The 12,340-nt window shown below is 40.6% G+C and overlaps 1 protein-coding gene across 6 annotated transcripts in view; it reads left to right on the forward strand.

Annotated features, from left to right (window-relative positions):
* GRM8 (glutamate metabotropic receptor 8) overlaps window positions 1-12,340 on the forward strand; it is an 811,904-nt gene that overhangs the window by 299,428 nt on the left and 500,136 nt on the right. The window contains exon 1 of one of the 6 annotated variants that reach the window (XM_021079056.1): window positions 780-3,587. The exons of the other annotated variants lie outside the window; for them this stretch is intronic. The gene's annotated coding sequence lies outside the window, so the exon portion shown is untranslated. Of the gene's footprint in view, window positions 1-779; window positions 3,588-12,340 lie in introns of those variants that run through there. 6 annotated transcript variants of the gene reach the window in all.

The raw sequence follows: 12,340 nt of genomic DNA on the forward strand, positions 1-12,340 counted from the left end.
TAAGAATAAACTTTGCTCCTAGTGTGTTCTATGGTGAATTCTGACAAGAAGATTCATCGCTCTTCATCACAAGTTATTGATCCCTTTCTAGCACGGGCTTCTTGTTTTTCCCTGTTCATGTTTCTGCCAGGTTAATAAAAAAAATGTTAAGAAGTAATAAAGAAAGCAGGTTGTGGCCTTTTCAGTTATATTTCCATTTCAAAAGGGAATGCTGAAGAGACCATGATGGGAATTAGCATTTATTGAACACCTACTAACTGCCAGACACGATGCTTGGTGGTCTTCTTTACACTATTAGGCTTAATCAAACAACAAACTAAGTTAGGCACTGTTATTTGGCTTTTCCAGATGAAACCAAGGTTCAGAATATGAAATAATAGTAAGTAACAGAGTGGGGATTATGGATTCTAATTCCATAATACATTTTTTTTTCCTTCATTGTATTTCTTCTTTGGAAACATTCACATCTCAAAGGTATTTATGTATCTTCCTCCCATTTCTTCTCAAAAGAAAAGTAATAAAGCCCTAATTATATAGTGATAGACTTTTAAAAATATTTTTTTTTCTTCCTTTTCCCACTGTACAGCAAGGGGGTCAGGTTATCCTTACATGTATACATTGCAATTACAGTTTTTCCCCCACTCTTTCTTCTGTTGCAACATGACTATCTAGACATTGTTCTCAGTGCTATTCAGCAGGATCTCCTTGTAAATATATTCTAAATTGTGTCTGATAAGCCCAAGCTCCCGATCCCTCCCACTCCCTCCCCCTCCCATCAGGCAACCACAAGTCTCTTCTCCAAGTCCATGATTTTCTTTTCTGAGGTTGCCATTGCTTTAAAGTGCCATTTATTTTCAGGTAATTGATAATATCCCCAAATTAGGTCACACATACATCTGCAAAGGTTGCTATTTAATGTACTCAGCTCTCAATTTGACTTTCTCAAGTTCATTTTTTAAATTACTATTGAAAATGGGAATGGGATAACTGGAAAGGTGTTCTTCTAATCATTGGGAAAATCCCCTGCAGTGAACATCAGAGTGTACTTCTGAAATGAGCAAAGTTGTCTCAAAGTGGTGGAAATAAGGGGGGGAAGGAGGAGATCCACATATTCTTTAGAAGTGGTGGCAGTGCACTGCAAAAAAAAAAAATTCCTCAAAATGTTTAACTCTGGAGTTTATCTGATTGAGTAGGGAAAGAACCCACTGGATTTGTTAAGGGGAAGATAGACCTGAATTGGCAGGAATAATCAATCTCTTGAGACCAGGTAGAGGAAAAGGTTGCATCCGAGTCTGTGGAACACCCTCAAATACCTATGAAGACTAGTCATAAAGAAAATGAATCGTTTCCGTTGATCCTGGCCCTCGGGAAAGAGGGAATGTTCTTTGGAAAGTGCTAGTGTAATGGGAGGCTGAGAGTCACTTTTATTTATATATATTTTTACCCCTCTAGTCAGCAGAAAGAATGAGTTGATAGCTGAAAATTCAAACAGTTTTCAGTGAGAACCTTTCTGCTGTTCTGGTTTTTGCATCCAGCCAAGAGGAAAATGCTATTTTCCAGCCTTTGTGTTGGTGTTGATGGGTTCTTAGGAGACTTCTTGAAGGAAAGAAGGTGGAAGAGGCAGATAGGACACTTCTAAGAAAAAAGCTTAAATATTGGCTGCCTTCCAGGCATAGGTAATCTTGGAAAGGGATTGTCAACCAGCCTCTACACAGAAACATTTTACTGGAGGTCACTGTCAATTCTTTTTTTTGAAGGGCTGGTAATAAGTGTGTTCTTAATTTACATATATACCTTTTCCTCATTTTTGTTTGGGCTTATCTCAGTTGTTTCACTCCAATTCTTCTGCCTTTTATTCTGAATTGAAATGAAAAATGGAATGTATAAAACACTGCAAGAAAGTTCCGTAAACGTTCTTCATTCTGAAGCCTGACAGTGATTATTATTAAGGGATTACAGGAAAATCTTACAGTGTAATTTAGGGATTCTCAATTTATTCACAGACTTTTCTTCTCTCTCTACCTTGCTTAGCAAAGACATGTTCTATCTTTCTGATAAAATCTAAAACTTCACTTATTGTCTTGTGTACTGTTCCAGCAATATCCTATTTCATGTACATAGTAATAATAAGGTAACTACAATAATAATGAGAGCAGACATTGAGTAGATGCATAGTATTGCACTAAGCATTGGACACATTATTGGATTTATTCCTTACAACTCTGCATTGTAAGAAATGATTATTATTATTAGCCTGTTTTACAGATGAGGAAATAGAGACAGTAAGTAAATTACTTGAGCACCACAATGAAGAAGTGGTGAACCAACAGAAGCTTCCAGGCCTGGAAATTAAATTGTAGCATTATTTATCCATTTCTTAGAAGGGGCCAGCGAGTTGCTGGACAAAATATAGAACACTCAGTTAAATTTGCATTCCAGTGACACAATGAATGATTTCTAGGGTGTGTCTCACATATTGCATCTGGACATCCTGTAATTTTATTTGCTAGATCTGGCAACACTAAGAATACTTGACTATAGGCAGAATCATTTTTGAGCCAGAAAGTTCATTCGAGGCATCTCCCTCCAGTGTCACAGTACACAGATAAGGATAGACTCAGGAGTCTTAAGATTTTCTTGTTCCTGTGACTGCTGACAAAGTGAGGTTTAGGACTTGGCCATGCTGCCTTTGAAGTAACCCCTCAGCACTTTTCCATTTGACTACCAGGTAAGATTTCCCCTGTTCTTTCTAAGGGTATTTATCCCTGGCCTATTTTCTGAATTATTGTCTGCAAAGCAAGTCTTTGCAAACACTCTGCTGATAACAACATGAGGAAAGGTGGAGGCAGGGCAGGAGAAAGCAGCAAGTAAAAAGTTCCTGACTGCTCCTGTGTGCTGGCAACATATAGCATTCTTTCCGTGTGGTGTCTCCTTTGGTAGAAACAAAAGGCATGAGTATAGTGGCATATATTAAATAGCTACTTGTCCTTGTAGTGTTTCTTTTAAGACTTTGGCCAGGGGGTTAGGGGGTGGTGTTTCCTATTTGAATGACTACTCGTGTTATCAGAGAATGAATACATAGGAATGCATTTTATAAAGCAGTCATCCTTTGAGCAGATAGTAAATTAAAATGTTGTATAATTCACTGGAGTTCAATATTGGGTCATTTTCTTCAAAGAAGAGAGAGGTATTAATTAGTCTGTTGCTTGGAGGCTTCATTATATATGCTTCATTCCCTTTGCTGTTGTAACAAACAGTTCCTGGGCACTGGGGCCCGGACTGATTAACTTGCAGAGCTGCCTCTTGATAGTTTTCCTTCTAACAGACCCTGTTAAATAGGGGAGAACAGGGTGGAGGAGTAGGAAAAAGAAAAAAAAAAAGGGCTCTTTTTATCATGTGAGAAAGCAAAGAAATACAACACCTCAGCAAACAAAAGTGAAATAAACTGCTCAAGCTGTCCGTCTTCGCCGTGGGGTTCCTTTAGGCTGAAAATCAAATGCAGTCGGAGTTGTAAACAGCTTCGAAAGCTTCTTGAGGTCCCGTCTGTGGAAAAGGAAAGATTCCTCTGCTGACACTGGAAAATGAAGGTGGGTCGTAGTTAAAGAATAAAGCCTCACAAGTGTGTTGAATGCAAGGGATGGGATTGTTGATACAGATTTTTTTTTTTCCTTTTGCCTTTTTCTAGGGCCGCTTCTGCGGCATATGGAGGTTCCCAGGCTAGGGGTCTAATCGGAGCTGTAGCCACCGACCTACGCCAGAGCCACAGCCACGTGGGATCCAAGCCAAGTCTGAAACCTAGACCACAGCTCATGGCAACGCCAGATCCTTAACCCACTGAGCGAGGCCAGGGATCGTACCCACAACCTCATGGTTCCTAGTCATATTTGTTAACCACTGCGCCACGATGGGAACTCCTGATAGAGATTCTTAAGTGGTAACTGTCTAAAAGTGGGAATTTTTAACCAAATGTTGTTTCCCTGGTATTATTTTCACAGGAGAATATTTTCCCCCCAGATTTGGTCTTTTCCCTCAAAAGAGATTGCCTTCTTCAAAAGCACTTGCAATTTAGACAGTACCTTTTCTTATTGCTTTTGATTTCAAACTGCTTTTAGATGTAGAGAGAAGTTGCAACACTACTACAGAGTGTTTCCATATATCCCCGCTCTAGGCTCCCCAAATGTTTAAAACCTTGCTTAACCATATACAGTGAGATGGTCGAACCAAGAAGTTAACATTTGTAGAATACCAATAACTAAACTGAAGACCTCATTCAAATGTCACCAGTTTTTGTTTTTATTAAAGTCTTCTTGTTTTTCTGAGATTCCATTCAGGATCCCACATTGCATTTCTTTCTTGGGGGGGGGATAATTTTGAAATTTTTTTTTTTTTTTTTGCTTTGTAGTGCCGCATCCGGAGGCATGTGGAGGTTCCCAGGCTAGAGGTTGAGTCAGAGCTACAGCTGCCAGCCTCCACCACAGCCACAGCAATGCCAGATCCGATCTGTGTCTGCGACCCACACCACAGCTCACGGCATCGCCGGATCCTTAACCCAATGAGCGAGGCCAAGGTTGGGGATTAAACTCTGACCTCATGGTTCCTAGTTGGATTCGTTTACACTGCGCCATGATGGGAACTCCATGAAATTAATTTTTTTAATTTAATTTTTATTAAAGTATAGTTTATTTACAACGTTGTACCAATTTCTGCTGTGCAACAAAGTAACCCAGTCATACATCTATAGACATTCCCTCTTTCATATCATCCCCCATCACCACATTGCATTTTGTTGTTGTTTCTCCTTACCCTCCTGAAATCTCTTAACAGTTCTGCTTACCTTAACCCTTATGAACTTGGCATTTTCGAAGAGTATAGATCAGATATTTTGCCAAATGTCCTTCAAGTTGTGTGTCTGGTCTTTTCCCATGATTGGACTGAGGTAGTTATCTTTGGCAAGAATTCCGGGAGTTCCCCTCATGGCACATCGGAAACGAATCCGACTAAGAACCATGAGGTTGCGGGTTAGATCCCTGGCCTCACTCAGTGGGTAAAGGATCCAGCGTTGCTGTGAGCTATGGTGTAGGTCCCAGACACTGCTCAGATCCCACATTGCTGTGGTTGTGGTGTAGGCCAGCGGCTGCGGCTCTGACTCAGTCTCTAGCCTGGAAACTTCCATACGCTGCAAGTATAGCCCTAAAAAAAAAAAAAAATTCCGCAGAAATGATGTTGTGTCCTTCTTAGTGCATCATTTTACGGGATTCGTGATGTCAGAATGTTTCATTCCTGGTAATGGTGACCTTGATCACTTGTTAAGACGGTTTCTGCTGGTTTTCTTCACTTGGCAGTTACTCTCTTTCCCCAGGTTATTGACAAATATCTTGAGGGAAAAATGCTTTGAGACCGTGCACGTCCTGTTTCTCTTCAAGGTTTTACCTGCTGTTTTTTTGATTTAAGTTTTTTTGAAGTATAGTTAATTTACAAGGCTGTGATAATTTCTGCTGTACAAAAAAATGACCCACTCATGCATATGCATCAGAGAATCTCAGTCCTGTAGCAATTGTTACTATGATATTTACTTAATGGTGATTTTCTCTTCTCTTTCATTTAACATTTATTAATTGGAATTCCATAACAAGGAAGTGATGTCTTTCTCTCCCATCTATCTAGACAATTGATCATTTATATCTGTGGCTCATGGATATTTATTTGAGTCTATGAGTCATGATCCAATATTCACAATATTCACTTTTTTTTTTTTTTGCTTTTTAAGGGCTGCGCCTGTGGCATATAGAGGTTCCCAGGCTAGGGGTCAAATCAGATCCACGGCTGCTGACCTACACCACAGCCACAGCAATGCAGGCAACGTTGGATCCTTAACCCACTGACCGAGGCCAGATATTGAACCCACAACCTCATGGTTCCTAGTGGGATTTGTTTCTGCGGTGTCACAGTGGGAACTCCTATGTAATTTTTTTACTCAACTCATTTCCACTTTGGTTTTTAGGAGCTTCTTCAGATTGGTTCTTGTGTTCCCTTGAGAAGCTATATGTGTGTGTGTGTGTGTGTGTATGTGTATACATATATAAACATTTCTTAACTTTTTGGCCTCACACTGTATTCCAGGCTCATTTGTATTTTTACTGCCCTACCCCTGGGATCAACTGCTTTTCCAAGTTGTCCTTTGTTGGAGAATGCTGTTTAGAAGCTGAGGTCTTGGAGTTCTCGTCGTGGCGCAGTGGTTAACGAATCTGACTGGGAACCATGGGGTTGCAGGTTCGATCTGTGGCATTGCTCAGTGGGTTAAGGATCTGGCATTGCTGTGAGCTGTGGTGTAGGCTGCAGACGCATCTCGGATCCCATGTTGCTGTGGCTGTGGTGTAGGCCGGCGGGTACAGCTCCGATTAGACCCCTAGCCTGGGAACCTCCACATGCTGTGTGAGCGGCCCAAGAAATAGCAAAAAGACAAAAAAAAAAAAAAAAAAAAAAAAAAAAGAAGAAGAAGAAGCTGAGATCTTGATGCTAGGTGTCCTTTTTACTACTAGGGTGTCATTTCTCTAAGCCCTCTCGGTAGACAGACCTGGGAAACGTACATAAGTATACCAACCTGCACAATACACACATCTGTATTTCTATATCTATCTATATAGTTAAAGCCATATATTTATATTGTTACCTCAGATTCATTGTGTCTTCCTTCTTTTTGAATTTATGACTTTTTTCTCTAATAGTGAGAAATATGGTTCTTGATTTTTGCAATATATTTACCTATTGAATTCTAGTGGGCACATTATGTAGCTTCAGAATTGCTAACCCATACCACTGTAGGAAACTTATACATTGACTTAATCGTAGCATTTCTATAGTTATTTTTGTCTTTAACCTTACAGTATTCAGCCAAAGTACTGTTCTCCACAGTTGTTTAGGTTAGTTTTATCATTTCCCATCCTTTCAGTGTGGTTGTGTGATGCTTTTGAAATAGAGTTAGCTTCCTTGTTAATTTTTCTATTGCCTTTTGATAGTTCTCCCCTAGTCCTCATCCAGGTAAATTTTAGCTATTCATTACTTGGGGGTATGTAAAAAATATGAACCGTAACTGTGGGTCTGAGAGCCAGAGCTTTACAAGGTGATGTACTCAAGAGGAGTGTCACCCCATCCTTGCCCGGCTACCCCGCACCCATCGCCCATTCTTTCCAGCCCTTTCACCTCCACCCCCTTAACGTAATCAGTCTCTTCGGTTTCAGGTTCATCCTTCCTGTATTTCCTCTGTACAGATGTGCCGTTACACATGTATTTTCCTGTGTAATCATTTCTTTCTTACACACAGGGTTCCGTGTTATAGATGCTCTTTTGCGCTTTGCTTTTGTCGCTTAGCAGTATGTTCTGGAAATCACTCTGTATCAGTGCATAGAGATCCTCCCTAGTATATTCTACACCTGTGCTGTACTCCACTGTATACCGGTGTGACAGTAACTTCTTCATGTACCCCTTTCCCTAGGAGAAATGCATACCCCTTAACAGGCTAAGGAGGTTTACTATTGTAACAACCAGAAGAAAGAATAGAAAGCTTAAAAAATACTTAAAAATGGAGTCAACTGGGCATGGTTGGTAAATGTAGCTGTTTGTGGCATTTATATCAATCCAGGTTGGAGAAAGCAGAAGTAAATCATAACCATTTACCAGCTTAACACTTTTGGAGATAAGTCTTGGCACATCTGTGACTTTTTGTTAACACATGGCATGGTGAGCCAGGGCCATCGCTGCCCTTATTGGTTGGACCATCAAAAATTTTGGATTTTTACAATGTACACGTGATATGAATTTGGGCAAGTTACGTAACATCGTTGTGACTCAGGTTCTCTTATTTGCCCAAGGAGAATAATTAGAGTGTGTACCTCACAGAGTTAAAGTCAAACCATGGGAACAGTACAGGGAAGGAACATAGAATGATGATCGGGATTGTGTTGTCAATTTATTACCTGTTATACTAATTTACACACTAAGCAGAAGTTTGTTTTTGTCTTGTTTTGTTTTTGTTTTCAGTTGCACCTGTGGCATATGGAAGTTCCTGGGCCAGGGACCGAACCTGCGCCACAGCAGTGACCCAAGACATAGCAGTGACACCACCCAATCCTTCACCTGCCGAGCCACCAGGGGACGCCTAAGCAGAAGTTTTTGATCATTTGGTTTACATACACCGTTGACAACACCTGATTTATTAGTCATTAATAACTGTTTTATATCAAATGATGCTAACAGAAGGCATGAGACAGAGCAAGAATAGGGGGAAGCGAAGAGAAGGAAGGAAGGAGAGGATACATTAAAGAAACGGAAATTATCCCTAATTTTACTAAGCAGAGAAAATCACTGCTGATATCTTAGTATAAATCTGTCCAGATAATTTTCTGTATATATGCACACAATGTACATCTTTTGACAAGAAATGTAGATTTTAACAAAAATGGTATCATTTGGCACATACCTGTGTCATTCATTTAAAACTTTATTTATTTTAAATTTTTTGTATGATCTTTAAAGGTTATACTCCATTTACAGTTATTACAAAATATTGACTATTCCCCATGTTGCATAATACATCCCTGTAGCCTATCTTCTTTTTATTATGAATATTTTCCCATAGTATTATTCGTTTTTACTAGAAGCCTTGACCAAATCATTTGGTCATTTCAGTCTAAGGTCTGATCAATCAAAAGTGAAACAAATTGAAGAAGCAGATGGACAAACTAATAATAATTAAAAAAAAAACACCAGTATATTTGGGTGTTTGCATTACCTGGGTATTCAACTCAACCACCTCTGTTTTTGTAAATGTAACGTTTGCCGAGTATACTTATTTGGAAAATACAAAGTTAAATTCAAAGAATCAGTCCCTTGCTTCTTCAACTTTCATTTGTGATGTTCATTTTAGTGGTTTTACCATATGAGGGAATTAACCTCAGCTTCAAACCCACATCTTTGATCTAAAATGCTCAACAGAAGTCTCCAGCTTCCTCTCAAGAATGCGATTCTTTTTTTGTTGATGCTGTCTTTTTAGGGCCACACTGGTGGCATGTGGAGGCCCCCAGGATAGGGGTCCAAACAGTGCTGCAGCTGCCAGCCTACACCACAGCCATAGCTACGTGGGATCCTAGCCATGTCTGCTACTTACACCACAGCTCATGAAAATGCCAGATCCTTAACTCACTGAGCAAGGCCAGGGATCAAACCCACATCCTCATGGATACTAGTTGGATTCATTACCTCTGAGCCACAACAGGAACTCCCTCAAGCTGCAACTCTAAAGGAAGCACTTCCATCATGACTGGAGCTTGTAAAATTCCTCAGTAAAGTTTCAGAGTTTTGAAGAAGAATCATTTAGGTAAAAGTCACACCAAAGTTTTCCTCTGCTCCCTGCCTTCTTCCCACCCTTCCTCTCTCCTCTGGCTTCATTATTCAAGAAGTATTTATCGTTGGTCTCTTAATATTGCCAACATTCTAAGTGGTGCTGAGACTTAGGAAAATTTCCAGCTATGTAGAAGATTTAGCTTTATTTTCTTTCTTTTTTTTAATATGAAGGCAAGAAGTGAGCAGATGAAAATTCAGCAAAGTTTTCAAATAAAGGGACATTCTTAACCCCACATCTTAGCTCCCAAAATCACCATGAGATAGGAGAAATGGAGGGAGGCATGCTGGTTTTTCCATGTGGAATATAAGCCTGTGATACATATTTTGATTCTAGTATTTTTTGCTCCTTTTTAAAAATAGTTTTTATTTTTTCCATTATAGTTGGTTTATAGTATTCTGTCAATTTCTACAGCAAAGTGACCCAGTCTCACTCACACACACACACACACACACACACACACACACACATACACACACACATATACACATTCCTTTTCTCACATTATCTTCTATCATGTTCTATTGTAAGTGACTAGACATGGTACCCTGGGCTACGCAGCAGGATCTCATTACTTATCCGCTCCAAATGCAGTAGTTTGCATATATTAACCCCAGATTCCCAGTCCATCCCACTCCTTCCCCCTCCTTATTTGCTCCTTTGGAAAGAGGGCCTACTCAGTTGTAGAAAGAAGAAAATAATTTTTAAAAATTTTATTATCTACTCCAAGGGTAGATCTGATCTTTTATTGTGCTTAGCATAAATACACTTTATAAGAATATAAGAAGCACTGCTATGGAACAGAGGAGCAGCCCTTTAAATATAAGATTTTCTCTCTGAGATCTCTGGAGGAGAAGAAAAGGGATGAGATATCGAGGAGGGTGTTTTTCGAACCATCTGCCAGGTTCCAGACTTCTTTAGGAATAGGCATGGTGCTTGATTGCATAACGCTAATTGATAATAATTGTAATTGTGGATTGTGGAGTGCTTACCATGTACCAGCTCTGTACTGAGTGCCTCACATGTGTCATTCATTTAATGCATCCTTAATATAGGGCAGGCGTTATGCTATCTCCACCTTGCAGATGAGGACCTGAGTCTTGGAGAAGTGAAATAACCTTATCAAAGTTACACAGCCACTAAGTGAGTGAACGCTCTGTTCCCATTTAACCCAGGTCTGTTGGATTCTTACTTCAGTGCCACCTGTGATCTAGTCTTGTGGGTCTCTGGATTCCCTGGGGCCATGGTTCTCCTGGGACCAACCAGCGCAGCCTTGGGCTCATGGATCCAGCTGTGAGCAGCAGTGGGCTCTGGTCCAGGCCTTCCCCCTCCAGGAATCCTGAGCATCTCCAAAGCCTTCCCCGGGGAACTGGGGTTTAGATGGCAAATGACATTTTTAGGCTGGAGGGAATGAAATCCAGCAGAAACTAGTGGAAAGAGCACTAGTAGATTTGTATTAGCCTCCCAGCACTCTCATTTCTGTACTAGTCATTTTTTTTTCTCTAGACCATTAGCTGGGCCTTCTTGTCTCCTCTTTTATAGGCGCATGCTCTTTGTTGAAAGCAAGGATAACTATGTTCTTTGCCTGTTTATAGACTTTCAGTGGCTCCATCCTCATCTCCCTAGGCAAAAGTCAAGGCTCTTTTGTTGCATTATTTATTCTTGCCTTTTTCTTCTTTCATGTCCCCTTATATTCCCAACCTGCATCCCAGATTCAAGATTATCCATCTGGTTACAGTCTCTCAAACACACACATACGTGTGTGTGTGTGTGTGTGTTGTAAATGTCTTTGCATAGCCTTGTTCTCTGCCTTTTCCTCTCAAACCCTGCATGACTTACAGACTCCTTATTTTTCAAAATGCAGCCTAGCTACCTCCTCTTTCATGAACTCTTCCATGTGTCTTCATGCAGAGTGAGATATTTCCTCCTCTGGATTCTCAAAGAATCCCACAAATACCTCTGCCTTTGCACATATGTTAGAGTTTGGCCATTGTTCCCTTCTTCATCACTTCACCTGGACTGTGAGCTCCATGAGAACAATGAGTTTGTCTTAGTATCTTCTGCATCCTGAGTGGCTGGTAGTGTGTGCTGAGTGTTCAGTAAGTCTTGCTTGAGCGGATTCATGGATGCACCAGGTATTAGACAACATAACATTAGAACTCCCCTGCCCACCAAAATGCTGGATGGCATCTGGTAAATTGCAGGACTTTCAGGGCCTTGGTTTCTTCATCTGTGAGCTGAAGATGTTGACCATAACTGTCAACATCTCTTCCTTGGAGGACACGTACAATTTAAGCCAGTTTAACAATAAGGTGTTAAGGAGCTACTGAGGGCAATTCCTTGTCAGCTTGCTTTTGGCTGAAATCTTCCTTTCAGTCCAGGTTTTTCAAGTGAGTGATTTGGACTGAGAGAACGTACATCAGAATCTTTGGAGACTGAAGTGGAATGAAATGATGAAATGGTCCCCCCCCCCTTTTTTTTCTTTTTAGGGCCGCACGTGGGACATACAAAGGTTCCCAGGCTAGGGGTCAAATCAGAGCTACGTCGGCCGGCCACAGCCACAGCCACAGCCACAGAGGATCTGAGCCAAGTCTGCGACCTACACCACAGCTCACGGCAATGCCGGATCCTTAACCCACTGAGTGAGGCCAGGGATCAAACCCGCATCCTCAAGGATACTAATTGGATTCGTTACTACTGCTTTTATTCGTTACCACTGCTTCTATGACAGGAAGGCCCCTGGGCTTGTTTCTCTGTCACAGGTTCATGGAATGTTCACAATGGGGGGATCTAAAAGATGAGTCATCCAACTTTGTTTCATAAAGAGTTAAAAAAATCAAGGCCTGGAGAATTTCAGTGACTTGCTCAGAGTCACAGTACTAGTTTGTGGCAAGATACAGCCTGTGGATTCTCAAGTTTGTATTCTTCTGTCACAACAAGCAC

This window comes from Sus scrofa, chromosome 18, assembly GCF_000003025.6.
Source record: "Sus scrofa isolate TJ Tabasco breed Duroc chromosome 18, Sscrofa11.1, whole genome shotgun sequence".
Lineage (NCBI taxonomy): Eukaryota > Metazoa > Chordata > Mammalia > Artiodactyla > Suidae > Sus > Sus scrofa.